Here is a 27,877-nt window from a genome sequence, read left to right as displayed (position 1 = left end):
TGCCAAAATGATGGAAAGAAAGAATATAGCAAGTAGCTCATGAAGTTTCATTCTCAAGCATTTCTGAGGACCTGCTATGTGCCCAGTGCACAAATGGGGCTAGGGATGGAGAGGTGAACACAAACAGAGCCATCAGCATGCCCTTGGCCCAGAGCAGGCCAGATGTGACCTCTGGGGTCCCACTGGTGAGGTTCGTGCTGGGGGTGGGCGGGTAGCAAACTACCCCTCATTAGATGCTGGCAGAATCCCTTGTGATGCCTCCATAGATGGGAACATGTTACAGCCAGGAAAAGAACATAGTAGAAAGATCAATTCGTGTCCATGGGAAACTGACTCTACAAATTAAGTGAAAAATCAAAACAGAGTGCTTTAAATTCACATTTGCAATTTCCCCCCGAAACAGTGCTGAAGAATCTGATGATGATTCTTGCTTTGGGAGGGAGGGACCTGCTAGAAAGAGTTGGAAGCTTCACCTTATGCCATTCAGTGTAGAGCGCTTTGGCATTGGTGTTTGTTTTTCCCGGTTCCAGTATTTTTTAAAAACTACAATATTCATGTGTATTTAAAAAGAAAGTTGGTGTGAGATGGAAGTGCCTGGTCTGTAGCAGGCGCACACACAAAATGTCTGTTGAGAAAGTGAATGAACAACTGGAGGCCAGGGAGGGTGAGAGGCAGTGGAGCAGCTTTGAATATTTATGAGAGAAAAAAGAGGTTGAAGACTCAAGAGAGACAGAGAGGGAGATGTGGCTAGGGAGGAAAGCTAGAGAGAGGGGAGACAGGGATGGGGTGAGGAGTTTGGGGTGCCCTCTCACTGAGGGTGCATTTCCATTGCCCTAAGGGCAGGAGCAGGATGCGAGGGGGCATTACCCACAGAGCAGGAGCAGGTAGGGGCTGGAGCCCCTTCCCATGAGTGTGCTTGGGAAGAGCACTGAGGTGGATGGAGGGAGGAAGGAGCCACAGCTTGTCTCAGGGCAATTCTGGTGCCCAATCCAACAGCTCCTGAGGGCGAGGAAGTGGGATGGGTGACTGATCTTTTTGAGAACAAATTGCAGAGGTAAGGCCGGCATGAGAAGAGACTAAGAAACTGGAGGCTGAGGGTTACTGCAGGAGAAAATTCCTCCTAGACAGGTGTCACTGCAGGTGTGGTCAGTTGAGGGGAGGCATGGAGATGCTGCAGGCTGCCCCATGTTTCATTCCCCTCCTCTGTCACTGTGGTGGGCACCCTGTCTTTAGCTGGGCATGTGGCTGTACAGTGGTGGTAGGTTTCCCTGCCTCCCTTGCAGCTAGGTGTGGCCAGCAGTGGGCCACTGGAAGGACACACACACAGCCCCTGCTTTCCTTCCCCTGGTAGAAATACAGACCTGCTATGAGCTCAGTTGGACCATGCAGATGAAGATCACACCTAGGGAAGGGGCAGAGCCATCGCACTGGCCCCAATTCTCCCTCCCACAGAAGAAAAGTCAACTTCCACCTGACTGCCGTGACTGTTACTGTGGGTCTCCATCAGAGCAACCAAAATGGTTTCCTCATTATTGGAATGAAATGAGACGTTAAAGGACTCTGCAGCCAAGGTGGCGACTGGCCACCCACAGACGTGTGATGGAGATGAGACTCCGAGAAGGGAGGAAGAGATGTGAGGCAGGTGCCCACGGCTTCGGGGGCCAAGAGATGTTGCCCGCCAGGAGAGCAAGTGTGGGGGAGCATCTCCAACAACAGAGGAGCTTTTGCACAGAGGAGAAGGAGGCATATTCTAGAGGTGGCTCTAGCTCAGCACCTGCAACCAGGGAGGCTGACTGCAGCTGGAGACCAGGGTTAACAGGCCTGTGGTGTGGCTTCAGCTGGTCTCTAGGTCCAAACAGAACCCAGGTGGCCAGGCCAGATGGACTCTCCCAGTCCTCCTCCCTCTGCCCTCCCTGGGCCCTCCACACCATCTTCCCAGCCACGTCCTCCCTGTCTGCTTCCCGCCAGGCCAGCAGCCCCTGGCCTTTCTTCTTGTACCAGGGCCATTTCAGGAAAACCAAGGATATTAACGGAATCCTTTTTCTTTCTTTCTTCAAGAAATTATATCCTTGTTAATCAGAAATGCAATATCTGAAACTGCATTTAAGCTCCTTTAATAGGTTCTCAATTACCGAACGGGATCATTTTGGAGGCTGAAATTTCAGCATCGACACAGCCAGCCTACCCCCCGGCTCGGATTAGAATGCTGCCCCTCTGAACAAATTTCACTCTTGAGCAAGACGCTTTTGAAGCTAGTTTACATTGTCTGTGCTTGGCTGACCTTGTATTGCTATTGAATTGGAAAATGTGGTTTGTATTGTAAGGTCTCTTAATAATGTATTTTTTTGAAACAAGGGACTTTTCCATTGCAAATGAGACAAAGAACACCATAGTTAGCACAAAGAACGCCTCAGTCTGTTTTGAGACATAATTTTCATTAGCCAGGTTTTTCACCATAACAGAGATTTAAATTTTATTTTAAAAACAGCCTGCCACTGCCCCCCTCCTCAGCACACTTATTTATGCAGATGCCTCCATAGAAAAAGATCTGGAGAGATACATAAACCGGTAATAGTGGTTGCTGCCGAGGAGAGAAATGATTGAGGTGTGTGTATGGGGAATTCTGCTTCTCTGCATGGGACTGTTTTAATATGAGAATCTATTAGCAGAGGCTGCACAGGGTCACTTCCCCCACCAGCATGTGGTCTTGAGTAAATGCTGCTGGCTGAATCGCATCCCCCACCCAAAGCCATATGTTGAAGTCCTGACCCCCAGAGTCTCCACGTCTGTGACCTCATCTGGAGACAGGGGTCTTTGCAGAGGTCATCAAGTTAAAATGAGGCCATTCAGGTGGGCCCTCATCCAGTGCGACTGGTGCCCTCATAGAAAAGGGACATTTGGACACAGGCCTGCATAGAAGGAAGATGCTGTGAAGAGACAGAGAGAAGGCGGCCATCTGCAAGCCACAAGAAAGGCGTGGAACAATCCCGGCCCAGCCTCAGAAAGTCAACCCAGCCTGCACCCTGAGCCCAGACTCATGGGCTCCAGCAGGATGAGAACTTCAGTTCCTCTTGTTTTAGCGCCCCATCTGTGGACATCCGTTCCCTGGGCCTCCTCGTGGACCTCCTCCCCACAGCAGGGAGACTACCCCAGGGAGAACCCACTTTCCAGGGCAGCTCTGGCCAGGCCTCAGGCTTTAGTCCCACTCCAACCTCCTTTCCTGAAACCCACATCTGCCCCTCAGCCTCCACCCGCTGCCTGCACCCTCACCCCCCAGGGGGTCTCATTTACCATTCCCCCGTGGGTCCCCAATCTCCCTCCTCATCACCCGTCCTGTGACCTCTGGTGTCCAGGCTGCTGAACCCTGCATGTGCTCACTCCTCAGAGGGCCCTTGTCACTGGCTGGCATCAGTAAGTTCAGACGTTTTAATATACATCTGCAAATTCGCATCGTGACTTTTCTTTTTTACAAAGTTTGAGTTCTCACGCCTATAATCCCAGCACTTTGGGAGGCTGAGGCAGGTGGATCACGAGGTCAAGAGATCGAGACCATCCTGGTCAACAAGGTGAAACCCCGTCTCTACTAAAAATACAAAAATTAGCTGGGCACGGTGGTGCGCGCCTGTAATCCCAGCTACTCAGGAGGCTGAGGGAGGAGAATTGCTTGAACCCAGAAGGTGGAGGTTGCGGTGAGCTGAGATCGTGCCATTGCACTCCAGCCTGGGTAACAACAGTGAAACTCCATCTCAAAAAAAAAAAAACAACAAAGTTTGAGTTACTTGTTTTTTATTTCACACAACACTGGCCAGAGTCTAACTGACCACTCATCCTCAGCACCGCTGAAAAGGGAGTCCCTTTTCTCCACGACAGGCTCAGGCCTCACCCACCCTGGCCTGGGCCCCTTAGGGCATTCCCCAGGGTCTCCCTGGCCCTCCTCCACTCTCCCGTGATCAGCTCCACTCTTCCTTGAAGCATCTGCCTATAACACCCCAAGGGCTTCTGGTGTCTCCGGATAGAGTCCAAACTGCCCGCTCACCAAAGCCTCAGGGCCTGCTCTGGCCCCTGCACCCTCCCGGTCTGCCTGCCCCACGCTGCGCCCCCAATGTTAGCTCTGTATCTTCCTCAGCCACGTGGAGCCCAGTCACCTCTAGACCTTTGCGCCTGCCCTTGCTCCGGCCTGAAGGGCCCACCCAGGCAGCCCCAGCGTTCTCTCCCTGCCATTTCCCAGGTGTGCTTTCTGAGCTCCCAGGCTCAGGTAGCCCCCATGCTGGGCTTCCTCGAAGGCACTGAGTCAGTATTTGTCATTCTGTTTTCATCTGGGAGATGGTTTGAACGCTGTCTCCCTACCTGGCCCTAGGCCACAGCCCTGGCCCCAGCCTGACACCTGCCTGTGAGAGGCTGCCCCAGGTGCCCCCTGGCACCCACAGGATCGTTTGCCTGGGGCCTGGTTCCCCTCCCACGGCGAGCCCCTCTGACCCCACTGTCACAGCCCCTTGCCAGCCTCTCCCACTCCCACGGCTGACCGGGACTGGGCACAGGTTACAGCTGAATAAAGCAGTCGGTGTGCACACAAAAAAGGCCTTTTCAGGATTCGGAAAAACAACCTGAGCTCATTAACTCCGGGAAAAGTGGACTGAATAGAAACGCCCCTGCTCTCGAGTTCTGCTCATATAAATTATCCTAAAGAGGGTGTGTCACTGGCTCTTGATAAGGTAGGGTCTCATGCGCGACCGCTGCCCGCTCTGTCACCCGGGCCAGGGATGGTGGATATGGGTACAGGGGCCCAGCCTGGAGAGGGGGGCCTGGGGCCCTCAAGGCTGAAGGGTGGGAGGCTGGGTCACCCTCCACTGATGGCCCTGGCAGCAGCTGGGGAGAGAAGTGCATGTGGGGACCCCCCTCCCACCAGGTGCTGGGCCATGGCGCAGTGTGGCAGGCATAGGTTTCTGTTCTGTGTCACTATAGGAGATGGTGTTGGCATGGGTCACACCTTCCTATGGGTGGGATCCCAGGTGAGGCTCTCAACCCACCTTGCCTCTTCCCCCCACCATGTCTCTGACCCTGCCACAGATGAGGGCACTGAGGTTTCTTACCCAAACCCACCTAATTCGGAAGAGGCAGGGCCTGGTTTTCAGCCTAGATGGTTGAGTTCAGCCTGGGCTCCAACTGCTGGAGGCTGCAGCCAGGGTCCCTGCCCTCAGGGCACAGGGATGGTTGAAGAGCAAGTGTGTGCTGGGGATCAAGGAGGCAGCTCAGCCTGGAAGGTCTAGAAGGTCAGGCCCATTCGGAGTAAGCCCACACCACGGTGGCCCCCAGCCCTGTAGCATTTGATAAGGCTTCTATCTGGCCCCAAGGGCCGGCTTCCTGAGCACACCACCGGGGCAGTCAGGCACACGGCCCCACACTCAGAAAGGCCCCACACTGGCCCTAATGCTCCACCGTCATCATCTTGAAATCCTTAAAACTTTTTGAACAAGGGGCCGTACCTTTTCAATTTGCACTGGGCCCTCAAATGATGCCACTGGTCCTGGTGGTCCGTATTTGTTGTGTGACTCTGGCAGGTGTGGTGCTGGGCTTGGCAGAGGACAAGTCAAGGAAGACAGAGGCGTTCTCAGCCCTCCCAAGCTCCCAATCAGCTGAAGGAAGCATGTGAGCAACAAGCGTCCGATCTGCACCAACTGGGGCTGGTGTCCAGCAGGCGGTGGCCAGAAAGGACCCCACTGTTGTCTATGGAGGAGTGCAGGGGGCAGCAGAGGGCCCACCTTGAGGCAGGGGCATGGGGGTGTTCTCACTCAAGAGGAGACACTTGAGTTGAAGGAGGAGAATGAGCCAGAAGGCCCAAAGAGAGCATTCCTGGCAGACCACCCACAAGTACACAGGCCCCAGGGTGAATACAAGAGGGGTGTGGGCAAGGAACTGCCAGGAGCTCAGTGGGTACAGAGTGCCAGGAAAAGATGGTGAGACAGGAATCACAGGCAAAGTACAGGTCTCATAGGACTTTGGAATGGAAAGGGCTTTCGACAGGAGTGACTTGATCAAATGTGCATTTTTATTTTTATTAGATATTTGAGGACCACAAAGCATATGTATAATTTGAAACACAGCAGACAGCCAGGTACAGTGGCTCACACCTGTAATCCCAACACTGGGAGACCAGGGCAGGAGGATCGCTGAGCTCAGGAGCTTGAGACCAGATTGGGCAACACAGCCAGACCCCATCTCTACCAAAAAACAATGTAAACATTAGCCGAGTGTGGCAGTGGTGCACACCTGTAGTCCCAGCTACTCAGGAGGCTGAGGCCAGAGGATTGCTTGAGCCCAGGAGTTCGAGCCTGCAGTGAGCTGATCACCACTGCACTCCAGCCTATGCGACAGAATGAAACCTTGACTCAAAAAAAAGAAAGGGAAAGAAAAAAATAGAAGAAAAAAGAAACACAGTTGACCCTTAAACCACATGAGTTTCACCTGCCGGGGTCCACTTATCCCCAGATTTTCTTCTGCCTCTGCTGCCCCTTAGACAGCAAGACTGGCCTCTCTTCCTCCTCCTCCTCAGCCTACTCGACATGAAGATGATGAGGATGAAGACCTTTATGATGACCCACTTCCATCTAATGAATACTGAATATATTTTCTCTTCCTTATGATTTTGTCAATAACAATTTCTTTTCTCTAGTTCACTTTATTATAAGAATACAGTGTATAATACATATCCTATATAAAATATGTGTGATCCAACTATATTATCAGTAAGGCTTCCAGTTAACATAGGCTATTAGTAGTTAGGTCTTGGGGAGAGTCGAAAGTTACTGGTGGATTTTCAACTGAGTGGGGGATTGTGCCCCTAACTCTGGTGTAGTGTTGTTCAAAGGTCAACTGTGAGCATAATGTGGACACCCGTGAGCCCAACTCTCGTTCTGAGAACCACAGCATTGCCCATGCCTTTGTCTGCTCTCCTGTTCTCCCTTTCTGAACTTTGTTGTTTATCCTCTCCTTGTTTTTTTTTTCAGGGTACAGGTGCCCCCTACACAGGGTATTTTTTAGCTGGGCTTGTTCCTGAGGTTGATGAAAGTCATAGCTCACTGTATGTATTCTTCTGTGTTTGCTTTTGTCACTCAATATTATGTTTCTAAGGTGTGAGCACACTATTAGGTATGGCTGTAGTTCCTCCATTTTCACTTCTGGATAATATTCCAATGTGTGAGGAGGCTGCAAGTTATTTTTCTCTTTTTCCATCTACGATCATCTCATTTGTCTCTAGCTTTTGGCTTTTACAAATAAGGCTCTTAGGAACCTTCCTGGACTTGTTGCTTGGTGCACATGTGCCAGAGTTACCAAAATCATAGTCCTGATCTCTTAATGACTCAGGACTCACTTTAGTGGGACCCAACCAGTGTGCTTTGTTAGTGAAAGAGAAGAGAATAATTGAGAGTGGATGTCTCATAGTAAAAGCCAATATTGTTTCCCGAAACTTCTGTTTCCATTATATGCATGTTTATGTGCCTGTGTGCATGATACTATGAGTGCATATATGCATGTGTGCATGCTTGCATTGTGTGTGCATGCTTGCGTTGTGTTTGTGCATGTATGTATGTTTGCATTGTGTGTGAGTGCATGTGTATGCATGTGTGCATGCTGGCATTGTGTGTGTGCATGCACTGTGAGTGTATGTGAATACATGTGTGCATGCTTGCATTGTGTGTGTGTTTGTGCATGTGTGTACATTCACATTGTGAGTGCATGTGTATGCATGTGTGCATGCTGGCATTGTGTGTGTGCATTGTGCATGTGTACATGCTTGCATTGTGTGAAAGTGCATGTGACTATGTGTGCATGTTTGCATTTGTGTGAATGCATGTGTATGTGTGTTTGCATGCTTGCACTGTGTGTGTGCGTTGTGCATGTGTACATGCTTTCATTGTGTGTGAGTGCATGTGTATGTGTATATGCATGCTTGCATTGTGTGTGTGTCAGCACATGTGTGTGCACAGGTGTATATATGAGATGGTGATGTAAGATGTATATCTGATTGTGATTCACAGAAAATGTTTGTAAACCACTGATCTCATGCTATAAATGCCTTGTAAGTTAACTTACAAAAGTTATTTTCTGAAGTACTTATCCCAATTTATGCTCCCACAGGCAGGGTTCTCATTGGTCCTCACCTACACTTGCTATTTTTGGAATTTATAAATTTTGTTAATCCATTGTATACCCCTCATCGGGTCTTAATTTGCACGACCCTGACTATTAATGCATTTGACAGTCTCTACATATCTTTATTTACCATTCATGTTTCCTTGCCTGTGAAATACCAGTTTGTGTCTTAACATCTATTTTTCTCTTGTATGGGTTATCTTCTCCTTAAGATTTGGAGGTCTTCTTTACACATCCTATATCTTAATCCTTTGCTGGTCGTGTATGTTGTAGATACCTTCTCCCAGTGTGTGACTTTTTATTCTCTTTATGGTATCTTTGAATAACAGAAGTTCCTAATTGTAATAGGATCCTATCTACCAGCTTGTTTTTCTGTGCTTTTCGCACTTGTGCATTTTGTTTAAGAAATCCGTTGCTATCTCGAGGTCATAAAGATATTCTTCTACATTTTCTTCTAAAAGATTTAGCATTTTACCTTGTTGTACATTTAAGTTTTTTTCCCATTGGAAATCAATTTGGGGGTATGAACTGACTTCTTTTTCCTTTCCACGGGGATAACTAATTGTCTTGGTTCTATTTCTTGACCAGCCCTCTCTTCTCCACTTGTCAGCAACCCTGTCACCTAGCAAGCCTCTGTAAATTTCAGGAGTCACCATCTGAACTTTCCGTTCTATTGTTTTGGTCAATTTGTTTATCTTTTCACAGAATATACAATGCTACAGTTACTCTAGTTTTCAATAAATCTTATAAGAGCTCTGATACAACACGCCCCTAGATCTTAGTGTTTTTCAATTCCCGACACCTTTGCTCTTTCATACAAATTTTATAACCATCTTCTCAAGATCCTAAAAAAAATAAGATAACCTGTTGGGACTTTGACTGAAATCAATTATACCTATGAACCAGTTTGTAGAAGGTAAACATCTGTTCATATTGTCTATCCATGAATATATCTCACTTCATTTATTTATATCTTTAATGTCTTTCAAGAAATTCTAATAATTTTCTCCAGATACATTCTGCACATTTTTATAAAATTTATTTCTAGTTGTCTCCTATTTTTCCTCCTGTTGTAAATGATATATCCCCTCCTCACAATTATGCGTTGCTACAAAATGTAATTGATTCTTGTATTTTGATTCCTTTTATCCAGCCATCTTTCTAAACATTCTCATTATTTCTAAAAATTGTCTGTAGATTTTAAGTTTTTACATAGACAATCATGATTTGTAGATCACAATCAACTACAAATAGTGATCATTTTCTTTCTTTTATAATCCTTGTACCTTTTATTTCTTTTTCTTGTTTTACTGCAAGAAGCATTAGTAAAACATTGAAAGTAATTGGCATTCATTGTGATGCAGGCATCTTTGTCTTATTAATTTCTGATCTCAGAAGTTCAATACTTCATCACTAAGAAACATCATTTAGAGTAGGCTGTTTTGGTACATGATGCCCTTATCAGCATAGACATATATCAAACTATTTATTATATTTAAATTATAAATGGGTTTGGAATTTTATTAGATGCATTTTCTGCATCTTGGAAAAGATCTTTTAATCTGTGGATGTGGCAAGAATATTTACAGACTTTTCTAATGTCAGTTGCATTTTTAGGATAGACACAACATGGGCATAATGCATCATCTTTACATTTCATTTATTCATATTTTATTTAAAACTTTGCAACCATGTCCATACATGTGACTGTCCTGTAACTCTCCTCTCTCATGCTGTCCTTAATTTTTCCATTCCCACACTGCCCTCAAAAGGATTCAGGGTCTCTGTCTTACAAGAGTCCTTTCCAAAACCCAGAGGGGTATAGAGGGCATGTGTGTGTGCAGTCCCCTCTTATCCTCAGGGGAGGCATTCCAAGACCCCCAGTGGGTCTCGGACTGTGGATAATACCAAATCCTATATATACTATGTTTTTTCCTATTATCACATTGTATAGGGCAGGTGGCATACACAGATACGCTAAGACAGAAGTGGGGTTCACATCCCAGGTGGGATGGAGCAGGACGGTGCAAGATTTTATCATGCTACCCAGAACAGGACTCAATTTAAAATGTATGAGTTGTTTATTTCTGGAATTTTTCATTTAATATTTCCAGATCATGGTTGACTGCAGGACTGAAACCATGAAAAGCAAAATCGCACATGGGGGACCACTGTGTACACTATGCTTACACAACACACATGAACACACAGGCATACACACACATGAACACACACACACACACACATGAACACACAGGCACACACATCTATATGAAAGGAATTAAACTTGTTCATTGTGTTTTTAAGGCTTTTGCATCATTACTTATCTTTTGTCTACTTGGTCTATAAATAATCAGAAGAATTGTGCAAAAATATGCCATTATAATGATGGATTTGTCAACATTTCCCTGTGGCTATAGCAATGTTTGTTTTGTATGTTCTGATATGGCCAACTCTTCCTGGCAGGTGGGACCTTTTGCGGAATGACCACGTTTATCCTTAACAATGCTTTTTATTTCATATCCTACTCTACCTGATTTTGATGCAGCCACCCAGGTCCTTTTACTTAGTATTTGGCAAGCTTTGTGAATTATTTTACTTTCATCCTTTCTGTGTCCCTATACTTCAAGTGTGTCTGTTGTAAATACCACATAGCTACATGTTTCAAAATCTCTGTTAATTGGTAATTAAATCCATTTACATTTTTTATATTTTAATCATCTTTTATTTTCCACAAATTAAACTTTTTATTCTTTTTCTCCTTTCTTGTCTTTAATATTTAAGGAACTATTTATACTTATTCCTATTACTTTTTCTTTCTTCTGGTTTGGAAGTTAAACAATGCTTCTATTATTTCAGCAGCTAACTCTTGAAATTATAGTATCTTAACTCTTTTCCTGATTAACACAAGAAATTTATGACACTAACCTAATCATTCATCTTCCAAATTGCATGCTTCTGTTTTTCAGTATTTTTGTTGTCCTTTTCCTCTTTTTTTTACCCCACAAAATTAGATGGTATCATTTTTTTAAGAATTATATTTTCCAATTATTTGCTTGTTATTTCTTCTTAAAAATAAGACCTTCCCAGACTAGCCAACATGGTGAAAACTTATCTCTACTAAAAATACAAAAATTTGCTGGGCATGGTGGTTTGCACCTAAAATCCCAGCTACTTGGGAGGCTGAGGCAGGAGAATTGCTTGAACCCAGGAGGTGGAGGTTGCAGTGAGCCAAGGTTGTGACACTGCACTCCAGAGCCTGTGTGATAGAGCAAGACTCCATCTCAAAAAACAAACAGAAAAAAACCCTTCCTTCCAGTAAATGTTCCTTTTTCATAAATTCCTTTGTTTAGAAGGTCATTTAATGAACACTCTCAGTATTGTTTATTTGAAAATGTCTTTGTTTTGCCCTTGTTCTTGAAAGAGTATTTTGATGGGTACAAATCTAGGTTGGTGGCTTACTTTCTGTTTGGCCCTTTGCAGAATCAAATGTTGATTTCTTTGGATTCTTCTTAATCCCACTTGGTACTCACTGTTCTTCCAGTAGTTTGGTGTCTTTTATCACTCTGGAAAACTGTTAGACATTTTTCTTCACTGATTGCTTCTCCTCTACTCTTTTTTTTTTTTTGTCTTTATTGAAGACATTAGTTAGACTTTCTCATGATCACTCCTATGTCTCTTAACCTCTTTTTCTTAGTTTGCATCCCCTCTCTTTTGTTCCTAAATTTTGGGTAACTTCTTTACATCTATTTTCCAATTCACTAATCTCCTTCTCAACAGTGTCTAATCTGCTCCCTGAACCAGCCAGTAAGTTCTTATTTCAACAATGTTATTTTTATTTCTCAAAGTTATATTTGCTCATTTTTCAGAGCTTCTTGGTCATTTTTACAGGCTAATACTGTTTGTTCATTTTTTAAATTCCATGTTTTATTTCATTAAACATTTCATGTATATTATTCTATATTCTGTGATAGATAATTCCAATATCTGATATTCCTGGGATGTTCATTTTTTTGCTTCTGCCAGCTGTCAATCCATAGTGGATTGTTTACTTGTGTCTTGGGGGGATCTCTAATCAAAAACTCATATTTGATCTTAATCTGAGAAAAATCTTAGAATTAAAAATAATAACACTTTCTTCTAGAGATTATTTATATTTGCTTCTCCCAGGAGCCAGGGGCATCAGTGGCTTGGGACCACTCTAGCCCCTGGTCTGCCCAACTTCATGCCACAGGCAAAGAAGACATTGACATCTTTCCTCAGGAGGGGCTCCACAGGCCCCCTTAAGCTCACTTTGGGAGCCAAGGAACTCAGAGGTTTCCATACTTTATGAAAAAGTATAATTTATACCAAATCTAGTTAGGCAAAGTGGGGAAGTCCCTCAGAATATTCAGATAGCTATATTGCAGAAGCAGAATGCTGATTTGCATTTTTTAAAGATCATATTTGCTGCTCCGTGGAGAATGAATTACAGGGGCCAGAGTGAGTACCGGGGAAACAGTGAGAAGCCCCATCAGCCTTTCATCTGGAAAAATGATGGTGACTTGAGCCAGAGTGATAGCAGTGAAAAATAAACAGAAGGGTATGAATCCAAGTTAATGGAGTATCTGCTGATTAACTTGTGCCCCCTGTTTATTTGTAGGCATGAAAATGTGTGATTAACCACAAACCTTCATTTGCTTGTCATGTCTCTTCCAAAGTTCCTGTGTTAGACTTGTACAAATGAAAACTTTGCTTTCTATATTTGATAATATCCAGTGTGGCCCAAAATCTAAGGCCACGGGCACTCTTGTATATCACTGGTGGAGGATACATTGAAACAGCATTTTTGGAGGAAAATTTGGCCAACTCTATTGACATGTTAATGTACATTCAATCTTTCTGTTAAGAATTTATCCATTAGGCTGGGCACGGTGGCTCAAGCCTGTAATCCCAGCACTTTGGGAGGCCGAGGCGGGTGGATCACGAGGTCAAGAGATCGAGACCATCCTGGTCAACATGGTGAAACCCCGTCTCTACTAAAAATACAAAAAATTAGCTGGGCATGGTGGCGCATGCCTGTAATCCCAGCTACTCAGGAGGCTGAGGCAGGAGAATTGCCTGAACCCAGGAGGCAGAGGTTGCAGTGAGCTGAGATCGCGCCATTGCACTCCCACCTGGGTAACAAGGGTGAAACTCCATCTCAAAATAAATAAATAAATAAAAGAATTTATCCATTGGAGACCCACAGAATTTATACCAAGATACTTTAAAAGGATGTCCAATGTATTGTTGTTTTGATAATTGCGTGTGTGTGTGTGTGTATGTGTGTTTACCACAACCTAAATGACCATTAACAGGATTGCTTAGCTACATCAAGATTCATGTAAATAATGGAATACCATTTTGTCTTTTCCATAAAGAGATAAGTCTGAGACAGAAAACTATCGCTGATAATTTAAGTGTAAAAAGCAAAATGCAGAGCCATGTGTATAGAAAAATTGCATTCATAAAAAAGAACTTTAATAGCAGAGATCGGCATGAAACCATTTTCTGGGAGGATGCACAAGGAACTGTTAAAATGATTCTGTTTGAAGGAAACAACCAGAGCTCCAGAATAGGAAGAGACTTGCATTTTCATTTTACACCTTCTTTTAGACATTTTGAAAATTCCACTGCAAGCCATGTATTGCTTTTGTTTGAAGAGTTTAGTCTGTTTCTATTGGACTCTTCTAGATCAGGGCACCGGCCTTCCTCCACTGCAGACTGTGAATATGTGTTAGTCCCTACAGTCTTAAAAAACCATAAACAAACCTTCCACAAAGATTGCTAAACCTATTATTAAGTTAAAACAATAGATTTCAAATAATAGGTATAGGATGGCCCCATTTTTATAAAAATTATAATTGGATAAATGCAGGTATGTGTGTGTATGTATAAGAAGGGGGAAAAACCTAGAAAGATTTATTTCTTCATTCAATAAAAATGTATTGCCCACCTACCATGGGCCAGGCATTGTTGTAGAGATGGAAGATCAGAGGGGATCACAGTCCCTGTGCTGTACCTGTCGGTATACACAGACTCTAGAAGCTAGAGGGTAATGTATACCAGCAGGTTAATGGCAGTTCATACTGGGTGAGGTGACTGTGGACATGCTTTTAAATCATCTTTGTGCTTTTCTGTATTATCTGATTTATTTTTTTTGCCCTGTGTATGGCATAAAAGAACTTACATAGAAATAATAATTAAACCATAAAGGACGATCTATCCCACACATCTTTCTGGTTTTGACTCTATTCTCTGTCCATAGCCAAATTGCTACACTCATCTATGTAATATTAGGGACACACTGATGCTAACATATTTTTTGTTGTGCATCTGGAAGTCAGATATAACTGGGCATCCTGCATTTTATCTGCAACCCTACTTATCAAACAGCTTGCTCCCCATTCTGACTGCTCCTCTCCCCCAGCCTCTACCTCAGCCTTCTTCCTAGAGCCACTTCCCTGGGGACTCTGCTTCTTCAGAGGACAGCTTCTCCATCCCACCATTGTCCCCGGGTGCTGTATGGACAGGTGACTGGGCCCAGCTGGGTGCCCTCTCTGGATGCCCAAAATTTACCCCTTAAACATGGCACTCCTCCCCAGTTCTCTATCTCAGACACCTGCACTCCATCCTTACCATGACACAGGCTAAGGAACTGCACCCCACTTCACCTCACAAGGTGGCCTCCCCACCTTTGGCCCCAGCCTCACCTCCCCACTCAGGAATTGAATTGGAACCCACAGGCCCTCTCAAGTCCTCCCTCCCCGGCCCTCAGATATGCACAACATCATCCTTAACACAAGCCAGCGGGGGTCTTAGAGCCTGGGCCTCCAACCACCTGTTACCAGCTGCCATTCTGGCCATTCGGCCACAACTGATTGTTACCATTCTGTAACTGAGTCAACATTTCTCTCCATGTCAACTAGCTCATTCTCACTTAAGAATCGCTTGAACCCAGGAGGCAGAGGTTGCAGTGAGCTGAGATTGCGCCACTGCACTCCAGCCTGGTGAAAGAGCAAGACTCCGTCTCAAAAAATAATAATAATAATAATCTATCCCTCTGTGCCTTAGCCTCATCCAAAAAGCAACCCAGGCTTGATGTGTCAGTTATTAAATTGAGTCAAAATGGACATGAAATTAATCCAATATAAAATGTCCACCATGGACCCCTGGAATGGCGGGCAGTGCCACCCAGGAGGTGCAGCCAGTGCGGAAGGCACTGCTTTTCAAAGCACACACATGATCTCACTCCTTGCAATCCCCCTCCATGCCTCCTGGAGAACACTCCAGCCCCAGGAAGCAGTGGGAGAGGCCTCCCTTCCACCCCTGCAGCTCTGTGCTTCTTCAGCTCTCCCCATGACAACCCTCCCCACAGTGCCACCGTCACAGGGACTAATTACAGCCTCCTCCATCTCTCTCTGCTGGTTCACACCTCCCTGCTACCGTCACAGCTCCTGCCCGGAGTGCCCATTACAGCTTGCTCCATCTGTCAAGCAGCTTCTCGTTTTATAAGACCTCAAGGTGCACATAGGCAGTGGGGCCCCTCCAGAGGCCCCTCTTCTCTTTGAGCTCCCTTCGGCAAACTGGACCGAAGTATTGGGCAGAATAATTGGCTTGAAATGTCAGACCTTGAGCCCTGCTAGATGCTTCTCTACAACCCCGTGGCCAAGCACACAGTAGGTGCTCAATAAATGTCGAGCCAAGACCAGGGGCTGTAAGTGCAGGTGGAAAGATGCTAGGGGTTTACAGTTACTGGACCCGGTTTTGAATGTGGGCCTCTCCACCTGAGAGTTGTGTGACAGAAGCAAGATACTGTCAGCTTTTCTCTTCTGAGCCTCCGTTTTAGGGTCTGTAAGATGGGGGGGCAGTCACCATCCCCATCTGGAAGGTTTGTGATGAGGGTCAAGCAGATCCATGAATGTGGGCTTCGAAGATTCCAGAGCTTTACCAGAAATGTGCGTCTTGTTACTGCGATGGTAACCACCATACTCTGATGACTCACCCGCTGTGGTCATACAATTAGCACTGCTTTGTCCCCTTCCTGAGCTACTCGTGCTCTTCTGAGGGTAGGAGCACAGCAGGGCCAGGGTCATGAGGGAAGGTGAGAATTACAAGCCTGTCTCTTTAACATTTAGGAAGCCAACACATTTTCCTGGACCTTGTCTGCAACACTTAAACCAATATTTGCGTCTTTGGGATTCTATTTGTATGGTAATTTAAAAATAGGGTCCAGACTTACAGCTGGCCTTTCTCCTGAAACTCCGAAAACACATTAATTTTCTAGACGGTAAAATAATGCAATAATTAAATATTACCATTTATCTTAAAATCTGGTAACTCCTAACAAAATGGGTTTTTCGAAACATGATGTAGGTTTTCCCACAAAATTGCACTCTAGGGAAATTTCTTATTTTGAATGTATGAAAGAGACCACGAACTTAAACTCAACACAATGTAAGAAAAATTGATTTGTTAAATTACAATAAGTTTCTTGCATTTAAAATCTCAGTGCTCCCTGTAGCAGCTGACCCAAAGGGCCCCCTATATGTGTCTTTGGGGAGAAACCCGAGGAGCCGAGATGTGTCTTGCTTCACTGTTTATGAAGCTTCCCACGTGTCCCTTTTTGTGGTTACAACTGGAGCTTTTGTTCCCTTATGGAAAACTTCTCCAAAAGAGGCCAGGCTAGATGACCCTTCACTCCTGCCATCAGGCTCTAAATATGCTCTCTGTGCGAGCGGAAAGGAAGATCTCCCACGTGGAAGAGAGCCTGGGCTCCAGAGCTGGCCTTTGGTGGGCTCCTTCTTCCCCAGCATTGGGTGGAATGAGGGAGGCTGGATGGCCCTGGGCTGGAGGCCGAGGCTGGGGCCGGTGGTGTCAGGGTTCGCCACAGGCTCCCAATCGCCCCAACCAAAGCTCAAGAGGGCCCCCTTGTGGAAGCTCCCAAGAACAGCTTGGTGAGTGGTGCATTTCCCCCCACACTGGGGTTCCTCCCAGTCACCCCCGACATCTTTGGATGGGTCTCAGATCCAAGGATACTCAATGGAAACCACCATCCTCCATCCCTCTCTCCTCAAAACCTAAATATTTCTGCCATCCGACAAGGTTCTTGGTCCCACTGGGGAAGATCTGGTGGAGAACCAGTTCCCAAGACCCCAGGAAGAGTTCAGCTCCTCAAGCTGGCATCCCAAGAGTCCTCAGGCACCCTTTCTGGATTCTGAAGGGTCTTCGCCATGATGATACAAACCTCTTCTTTCTTATTGAATGTGTCAAATCCCTGTGATCATCTTGCCAAAGTCCTGTTCTATAGAACAATGAAAGCTTCAGCCTTCTGCCAAGAGAGCTAATAAGAGTTCAGTCCAATGGGAGACTCCCAGATACACGTTCTGTTTGGCAAACCCTGACTCCTAACTACACCCCTTAAGGCAGGCACCAGGACATTCGGTGAGACCTGGGCACATTCGGCACCTGCTATACAGTGATGCTACGAGCTATCACCATTCCCTTGCCAGCTCCTCCAAGCACCAGGTGGGATGTTGGCCTCAGTGGACACCACTGGCCAAATTTGCTATAAGTTATGAATCTCTATAGACCAACGTGCAAGCTGGGAGCACAGGTGCTAATGTCAGGCTAACGAATCCTTGTCTCCAAGACGCTGGAACATCTGGATGAAAAGGGAAACACTTCCATCAATCACCCTGCTGCCTTGGCTCTTTAAAAACAGCTGGCCTGTGGCTGGAATGTTCTAGTTTCCAACTGGGTGGGAGCCCCAGCCAGAGTGAGAGTAATTAGCATTATTATGGGGCTGAGGGAGTTTTCATGTGCACAGATTTAATTCTGGAACATTCCTAAACAAACAGAAAAACCTAGCTTATGAGCCAGGCTTAGTGGGCCGGAACTCATCTCCCCAGGCCCCTATTCCTTTCCCATTCTGTGAACTGTGTGCTTCCTTTCACTCAGAAGGAGATGCTAAGCAGAGGCTTCAGGAAGGTATCCTCAGTGGCCAGCCACTTCATCATCCGCAGCAATGTGGTTTAAGCACATTGCACACAAATACAAAGCAGTGACCTTCTCCAGGCAAGGTCCACCTTTGTCTTCTATCCTGTGGTCCAGCCTGACCTGAAGCTTTTCATAGAGAACTGGGGGGCCGGTATCGAACCAAACCTTGTCCCTTTGATTACCTTTCAACCTGCGGCTTGTTAATCCAAAGGTCCTTCTTCTCACATCCTCAGGCCAGCTCTGCCAAGTACCCTGTTCCTCTTGAATTTCTCAGGGCAGCCTTCAACTCTCTGAGTGCACTGAGCAGAGGAGGGCACATTCCAAAGGGCTGGGATGCTGAAGGCTATGGGGAATGGAGCGTGCTTTTCTTAGAGCATACCATTTCTGTGTTTCCCAAGGCAGCAAAGTCCAACCCACTCCCCAACTTGCCTCCCAGCCCTGAACACAGACTCTCAGATTAGGTGGATGAGGAGATTCAATTGTGGCCAAATAAGAGACATGTGAGGTACCTGAGGACCAGGTTCGCTCCAGAGGTTGGGGGTGGGCTCCTTAGAATGCAGCATCCAATCATAGCATCAATCTGCAGCCTTCTCAGGGGAGTTCCTATGGAAACCCTACATGTCTTTTGTGCCATGACTTCATTGGAAAGCACATCCTTGGCTGCAGCAATGCCATGACGGCTTCATTTCCACAGCCAATCTCTGAAGCTTACTGGCCATGCAGCCGGGACCACCATCACAGCCAGCATATCTCCATTTGTAAAAGGCTGCCTCTTCTAATGAAGAGGTTATTTTGTGGGTGGGGAGCCATTGCTGAAATTTTTATTTAAAATATGTGTAAGCTTCCAAGTCCAAACATTCTAGGTGAATTACCTCAAGCCAAGGGTTTTGAAATAAACTAGAGGGTTTCAGACTTTTTTAAAAAAAGAAACCACTTAAAAAAAAAAAAGCAAATCTTAATCCGAACCTCAGTATATAAAGCAGAGCAACAGGTAGGGACTGTTTGGGGTAAAGTTGGGGGGAAGTCTATATCCTACTCACTGGGTTCCCCTGTCTGTTTCAAAAATAACCCCAGGGATTTTCAGAAGCCAACTTGAAAACCTCGGATACAGCAAAATGTGGCATGCATGCTCCATTCTTGAGCTAGAGCTCTGCTGTCTAATCCAGCAGCTGCCAGCCACATATGGCCATGGGGAACCTGAAATGTAGCCTCTCTGAATTGAGCTGTGCTATATGTGTAAAATATACACCAAGTTTTGAAGACTTGGTATGAGGAAAAAAGCACATAAAATATCTTATTAAGCGTTGTATTTGTTATATGTTGAAATATAATGCTTGAATACTTGAATGAAATATATCATTCAAATTAATTTTACCTGTCTCTTTTTAGCTTTTTTAACATGGCTACTAGAAAACCGGCACCAGCAAAATCGTGCGCAGGGCTGATGTGGATGGCTTGCATTATGTACCGGTGGAGCTAGTGAAGCCTTCCTGGGGGCTGCAGGACCATGTCAGGGTCCTGGTTTAACTAGGGCATGTTCCAAGGGTGAAAAGAGGCTTTAAAGCAAAGCACCTGGCCTTAGGGTCTTAGGTTAGATCCAGCCCATCTAAGCACATGACATAATCTGATGCTCACACATCAATCTCCCTTCACCTACTTCTCTTTCCTCTCTTGGATCAGCCTGGGCCTCCAGCCTGCTGGGACCTCCCTGATCGCCCTTTCACCCTCAGCCAGATTCTTAGCAGTCCCAACAGCTATAAACCTTCTCTTTCTCCCCCCACCCCCCTCTCCTCCCCATGCTTCAAGCCTGACCCTAATGACCACATCATGAGGGTGGGAGAAAGGTCAACACGGAACTCACACATGTGCTGCTATGGAGCACAAGGCATTATTTTATTCAATGAAAAGTGGTCATTATAACTAACATTTATTAAGCACTTAATATATGAAGGCATTGTCCTAAACACTTTCCATGACTTAACACAACAAATATGTATTGGGTATCTATCAGGCACTATGCCAGGTGCTGGAGAATCAGCAATGAGCAAAAGAGATGAGGACCCAGCCCTCATGGCACTGGCAGAGTCATGGAGGCACAGTGAGAGGAAGGAAGGAAGGAAGGAAAAAAGGAAAGAAAAAGAAAAGAAAGGGAAGAGAAGGGAAGGAAGGAGAGAAAGAGGGAGGGAGGGAGGGAGGAAGGAAGGAAGAAAGGAGAGAGAAAAGAAAAAGTTAAAATGCCTAAAGTGACTGCCCACTGGCATTGAGCACGCCTAGCACCCAGATATTGTTTTCTAAACACCATTTCCAATGAAAGGAACCAGAGTTCCTTGGAGAAATGACCAATTTCAGGAATGGGACTGAAAAAATATAAAATGAGCCTAGAAGATCCTCTGGCACCAGGAAATGAGGAAGTACTCCCCTGAAAATTACAAAGATATATAGAAAGGACACAGGAGATAACTGGAGGAGCTCCCAATGGCCATGTCAGGGACAATTTGAGCAACAAAATAAATAATGACAGTAATGTATTATAACCAATAAAGTAAAATAAATATTCATGAGTTCATAGTAATATAAATAATTGAATAAAATGATAAATGAGAGAGAAGGGACAGTACATCCCTACAGCAAAATTCCAGTTAATAAGCTCAGAAAGAGCCAGGCATAGTGGCTCATGCCTGGAATTCCAGCACTTTGGGAGGCTGAGATAGGCAGATCTCTTGGGTTCAGGAGCTGGAGACTAGCCTGGGCAACATAGTGAGGCCATGTCTCTAAAAATAAAAATGAAGATAAACTCAGAAAGATTCATGGAACTAGAGAATGACCATTTGGAAAACAACACCAATAATAATTGTAGGCAAGAATCATTGACAATTATCAATAGATGCTAAAATTAGTAGGGGATGTATAATGAAGTACAAGATGTTTTCATTATCTCTGAGTATATCAGCATAAGGTAATTATTAATCACAGAGAGAAAAGTAGTAATTTAATACTGGAGAAACATGGTAGATGCATCCTTAAGCAAGTGATCATAGTCAAGATCACCAGGAATGGGATGATTGCCATCGTGTGCCTCTTGAGATGATGCACTGGGAAGGATACACCATCACTTTCACACGTTCTTACCAGAAATGTGTGAATAGAATTTATTCATGAGAAAACATCAGACCATCCCACACTAAGGACACTACAAAATAATGGCCACTACTCTTCAAAAGTGTCAAAGTCATAGAAGACAAAAAGAAATCAATGTCTCAGATTGAAGGAGACATGGCAGCTCAATACAATGTTGGATTCTGTATTGGACACTGGACCAGAAAGAGAACATTAATGGGACAATGGGTGAAACTTGAGTAAGTCTGTAGACACATTAAGAACACTGTATCGCTGTTAATGTCCTGATTCTGATCATGGCAAAATATCTGCATAAGATGTTAACCAACAGAGAAACTGAACAAAGCATATACTAGAACTCTTTCTACCACTTTTGCAACATTTCTCTAAGTCTGAAATTATTTTGGAATGAAGAGTAAAAAAATAAAGGTAAACCAAAGTGAGAAAGCAGATAGTAAAAGCCTGATGTGATGAGTGCTGCACAAGAGAGAAGAGAATGAAGAGGACAGAAGAGGGGCACCTGGAAAAGATGTGCTGCCAAGAAATGTCTTTTACGCTGAGACCTCAGTGAAGACAGAGAGCCCGGCACAAAGCAGAGGAAGGAACAGCACAGGCAATGCCCTTAAGGCACCCAAAGATTTGCTCTTTCAGCATGAGGAACTCACAGTGGAAAAGCATGGTAGAATGTGGCAGATGATCTAGTGGTAAAAATCAGCTGTTTTTAAAGGGCCTCAGAGGCTACATCAGAAAGCTTGGATGTGGAACCAAGTGCACTCACTGAAGTTTCTGGCCACATATAAATTTCCACCAAGACACTTGGGATTGTTTGAAGTTATACTCCAATGTGAGTCTATTTGATTAATGCCAATCTCTCCAGGAGCAACAGGAATTCTGACCATCATGTGCAGCCATGCAGACTCAGAGCCCATCCAGCTCCAGGCATACAATAGGCATTCAGGAGGTGTTTGTGTGGGAGAGAATAAATGAATGAATGGTGGTTGGGTCGCCGGGGGCCTCAGTTTTGGATGACCCTTGTTATCTGCTGTGGGTTGAATGAGTCGTAACCCCCAGTACCTGGAAATAGGGTCTTATTTGGATCTCGGGTCTTTGCAGATGTAATCAAGTTAGGATGAGGTCATACTGGATTAGGATTAGGGCGGCTCCTAATCCAGGAATTGATGTCTTTATAAGAGAAAGGAGAGGGAGATTTGGACACAGGTGCAGATGGAGGAAACACACAAACAGGGACGAAGGCCACGGGAAGGTGGGGGCAGAGACTGGCACAGAGCAGCCACAAGCCAAGGGACACCTTGAGTCACCAGGTGCTGGGAGAGGCCCTCCCCACACCTTGTTTCAAACTTCAGACTTGCAGACTCCAGAATGGGAGAGGATCAACTCCTGTTGCTTCAGCCATGCAATGTGCGGTCTTTGTCACGGTAGCCCTGGGATGCCCAGATGCTCTCCTCTTGTCTGCCTTGGGTAAGGTGATGAGTTCACCTTGAGCTGCTCCTCCCTCCATCCTCCATGCACCACCCTCAGGCTATTTACCTCGCCCAGAGTCCCTTGTATATCTTCTTACTAAATATGATTTCATTAAAATATTAAAATAAAATAATTAAAATAAAATACCTCATATTTTAAAATCAAGTTCAGATCAACCTCCTTTTAAAACTCAGTCCTCAGCAAAACGGGCTGTGCAAGTACAAGGTTGCTATAATAACTATTGACGCTTTTAACACCCTCTAAAATCAATGCATGACTGTTGGAAAATGGAGGGCTTGTGTCGCACCTAAAATCACCTCACACCCCACCCTGCGTTCGTTCATGCCTTGCTTCAAGAATCTCAGAACAAGTAGATTACAAGAGGAAAAAGTACTTTTCTTTTGCTTTTTACTCCCAAAAGAAAGGCACCTGAAAAGCTGATATTTCTCTATCTGCTCTGGCCACAAAGCCCACATCTTTTCTCTATTGTCTTTCCTCTTTGATCCATATCTGCACTTTTCGTGGTCTTTGAAGAAAACATGCACTGAGGCCCCAGAAGTGAAACCTCTCTAAGCCTCCACTGTTCATTTGCAAAATGGAATAACCATATCCACCTAGAATTGCTGGGGAAGGGAGGTAAGAGAAGGGCACAGAGTGAGGGATTCCATCTTTATGAGATATCCAGAACAGGCAAATCCACAGAGGCAGAAAGCGGAGTCACTGTTGCCAAGATCTGAGAGGAGGGGGGAGCGAGAGTGACTGCTGATGAGCACAGGTCTCCTGAGGTGAGGACAACGTGTTGGAATGAGATCGTGGTGGTGGTTGCACACTATTGTGAATGTACGAATGCCATTGAACTGTTCACTTTAAAATGGTTAAAATGGTGCCTTTTGTTTTCTTTTTTTTGAGATGGAGTCTCACTTTTTTTGCCCATGCTGGAATGCCAGTATGATCTCAGCCCACTGCAACCTCTGCCTCCTGGGTTCAAGCAATTTTCCCGGCTCAGCCTCCCAAGTAACTGGGATTACAGGTGCACACCACCACACCCGGCTAATTTTTGTGCTTTTAATAGAAATGGGGTTTCACCATGTTGGCCAGGTTGGTCACAGTCTCCTGACCTCAGGTGATCCGCCTGCCTCAGTCTCCCAAAGTGCTGGGATTACCGGTATGAGCCACTGTGCCCAGCCAAAATGGTCCCTTTTATGTTAGGTGTATTTTACTAGGGGTATTGTTGTGGTTTATTTGGCTATGAAGCATCTGTCTGTGGAGGAGTGACAATGGCCAAGTCCCTCCGTCCCTCTGAACCCTCAGTATCCTCATCGGCAAAATGGGTGCATGTCATGGGTGGTTGTGCCCATTATACCTGCCAATCCTTTGGACTTTGCCAAGGTGCTGACACGCTGCTGCTGGGAGGGCTGAAGGTCTAGTGCAGATGAAGCACCTGACCTTGGGCCTCCCAGAATGTGCACTCAGGAGAGGCTGGGCACCATTTGATGATCTCAAGACAATCTTAGCCAAGTGCCCACACTTATGGGGGTGCTCAGCGAGTGTCCTTTCCCTGAAAGGCCCCAGACAGGTCCATATGGCATTTGTTCACGAGGCCTGTTCCTGGTGTTCTCATTCCGGATAACACATCAGTCTCAAGCATGTCATACTTTAAGCTCTGGTAAGCTGGTCTGAGCAATTGGGAACTCTACATTTAATTCTGCTATCTAATTTCAAATGTCTCTGCTCTTATGAGTGCAAAAGCAGCATAATTTTTAATTAGTGGGTAAACAGCAAATAATGAATGACAGTAAGTGGACACCACTGTTAATTAAAAACTCATGGTTGATAAAAACCAGTTTGGTCCATGCATTTAACTCCGTCTATCAGGTCCCTGCGAAAAGCTATGTAAGCCAACCCACCACACCATCTGCTTTCAGCTGTTATTTCTTTAGTTAAGACTTCTTTAGAGGAAGAGAAGCGGGGGAAGCAAAGAAAATCCAACATCTACTCCAAGAGCTGGTTGGAGAAAATGTCATGGAATCATTTCTAGTTGGTTCATTTTGTTTTTGCAACCTTGAGGTTGAGGCTTCACGCATGACCAAGAGGTGGCATGACTCTCCGCTCTGGGGTTCCGCGAGAGGTGCCCGGCATTCGTGTTTGTGTGTACGTGTTCCGGATGCAGCAACACTTCCTTGTATCTCAGTCTCCTGACGTAACTAAATCCCATTTCTCACAGAAAAACAAGATCAACTAAAATGCACTCAGCAGAAACCCAGGATCTGAGGATTCATGACAAAACACCACGTCAGGGGCCATCTAGTCTCGGTGCCTTCAGGGAGGGTGCAGGGGAAGAAAAAGAAAAGAAAATCCTTGTTTTCTTCTGAACAGAAAAACATGTCCTCAAGAGCCTGAGATTTGTGGAAACGGTGACAAGGTAATTTGCAGGGTCCATTCTCTGTTTTACTCTGAAACGTAAGCCTGATTTTCCTACCAGGCAAATATTGCTGACCTCTTTTGATCCTTCTCCTCGCTCTGCTTTCATCCATTCTCCCAAATCAACACTTTTGGACAGGTTTCATTGACACTGGAGATGTTCAAATTAACCTGCAGAATTGAATCCAGGGAACCCAATGTCTTCCTAAGAAGGGAAGGCGGAAGCCCCCAAATGCACGAGGCATTGACTATGACATGCGCCCACCAGCTAGGGATCCTGGTGGGTTGTATGGGCACCTGGCCCAACTTTAGTGCCTACCCACCCACTACCCACATCCTGCCACAAGTTCCTGCAAATTAGATGTGCCAAGTGAACACAGAACCACCACAGCCTCTCCTTCAAGGCCTCACTGGCGTTTCACTGACTCCGCATAGTGGCCCCGAGGGCCGATGAGTAGTGTGGGGACGTCTTGGCCTGGGCTGGCTGGCTACTTGTTTTCATTTCTCCTATTTGGCTAATTAAAGCCAATAAATCAGTTGCAGGATGAACCACGGTTATAACAGGGACCCAGGGCTACACCAGCGTTTGTACTCATGCCTTCGTCTAGTAGGTCGGCGAATGTTTATTGACTGCCCTGGGTTTTATCCCATCTCCAAGTCAGCCCCTTTTGTGCTCGCTGGGGATGCAAGACAAGCACCTGTGAGGCTGTCACACCCCAAAGTCAAACAACCTGGGCTCACATCCTGGCTTTGCCACATCCAGGTGGCACGCACCCTGTGGAAGCTGAGCCCATCTCTGAGCTGAGCCAGTTTCTCTGCCCATGAGAGGAAGATAACGCTAACGCCATCTCCAGAGTTATTGCAAAGATCTGATGGGAACAGTGTATAAAAGTGCAAGGGGTCTACACCCAGTTAACAGGACCTGCTGCTGTCATCCCCTCGTCATCATCAGCATCACTCCTCCCTTCTCAGCTGATCACTGGGGACTCCAAAGCCTCCAGATGCAACCCCCAACCTCAAGGGAACTGAGGAATCTGCTCTGCCTCCTTTTCCTAAGGTACCCCTGGGGCACAGAGTTTGGGGCCAGGCAGCTCCAATAGGACATTGGGGAGCCCTCATCTCTCCTGAAGCCCTGCTGGAAGGTCTGCCTGCGAGGCTGGGAAAGGGCAGAGCATGCCATCTGATCCCTTCAAAACTCAGCCCCCAACCCCTCCCAGGGCCTCCTGAAGTTTCTGCCAGGCCCCCACGTCCCCTGGCCTGGAGTCCTAAGACTCAGCCCCTCCTGACCCACTCCAGCCCCAGGCTCAGTGGGAGGAGCCATGCTTGGAAGCCTCGCTACAGGAGCTGGACCTCCCAGGCCGGGCCAGTGCCCCCCCGAGCACAGCTGTGGCTGTAGTGTTTGGACACAGCTCACCACCATCTGGGCCGTCTCAAGCCCGACAGCCCTGAGTAGAGGTGACAGTTTCTGGGAGTGCTGCTACTCTCTGGCAGCTGAAGGTCTTGGCACCCTCGCCTCTAAGCAGCCCTAGAAGACATCATGAACAGCCCCACACCGAAGCTTGACTTGTCTCCAGAACCAGCCAAGCACATCTGGGGGTCACTCCAGAGGACCTGGGGCCTGCACTGCGGCACCTGCTTCCCGTGTCCATCTTCCTGTGTCCATCTTCCCCGTCCATCTTCCCCTGTCCATCTTCCCGTGTCCATCTTCCCATGTCCATCTTCCCGTGTCCATCTTCCCCTGTCCATCTTCCCATGTCCATCTTCCCCTGTCCATCTTCCCCGTCCATCTTCCCGTGTCCATCTTCCCGTGTCCATCTTCCTGTGTCCATCTTCCCCTGTCCATCTTCCCCGTCCATCTTCCCGTGTGCATCTTCCCATGTCCATCTTCCCGTGTCCATCTTCCCGTGTCCATCTTCCCCTGTCCATCTTCCTGTGTCCATCTTCCTGTGTCCATCTTTCCCTGTCCGTTTTCCCCGTCCGTCTTCCTGTGTCCATCTTCCCCTGTCCATCTTCCTGTGTCCATCTTCCCCTGTCCATCTTCCGGGCACCTTCTGCCCCGAAGCACCTTCATCCCCTGGGGTCCTGGTTTAGGGACAGGCCCTGGAGAACAGCAGGGCCTGCATTGTTTGCCCTCAGGCCTCAACCCAGGCCTGCAGCGGCCACGTACTCATTCACTTGCCACAGGCTCACTGAGCACCAAGCAGATAGCAGGCGCCCAGCACCAGTGAGGCCTGAAGTGAGTGGACTCGAGGGACCTAGTCTGTGCTGGGAGAGGCCAGCAGCCCTGGAGCTCCTTGGTGGAGGGGAGTGGTCTGCTCTGGGGATGGGTTGGGGTCCTTTGTTCAGGAACGTGGGTCCTTCAGCCACCAGCTGGTGGGACCCAGCCACGGCTGACGAGCCCATGGAAGGTCTGGGCTTCTAGGAGTCTGCTCCACGCAGTGGAATTCTCAGCGGTCTCCCAGCCCCATAATCTGGGATGGTCTCCACCTGGGAGGCTTGGATTCCAGGGTGATCACATCTGGAACCCAGGAAGAGATGCATCGGGGAGGCTGACTCTAGGAGTCTCAGTATGGGGAGCCCACCACTGTCTCCAGAACTGGGGTACCCTGGGGACTCCCTGCCTGGCTGTCTGTGGCCACGGTGGGGTTGGGGTGTTCCTGGGGCATGCTGGGGCCTTACCCAGGTC

General features: G+C 46.3%; 1 protein-coding gene across 1 annotated transcript in view; it reads left to right on the top strand.

The window, feature by feature from the left end:
- Window positions 1-27,877, top strand: part of APCDD1L (APC down-regulated 1 like) — a 54,836-nt gene that overhangs the window by 14,123 nt on the left and 12,836 nt on the right. The window lies entirely within an intron of this gene.

Source organism: Callithrix jacchus, chromosome 5 (assembly GCF_049354715.1).
Source record: "Callithrix jacchus isolate 240 chromosome 5, calJac240_pri, whole genome shotgun sequence".
Lineage (NCBI taxonomy): Eukaryota > Metazoa > Chordata > Mammalia > Primates > Cebidae > Callithrix > Callithrix jacchus.
The sequence above is the reverse complement of the archived record's forward strand: the minus strand, read 5'-3'. Positions and strand labels throughout refer to the sequence as shown.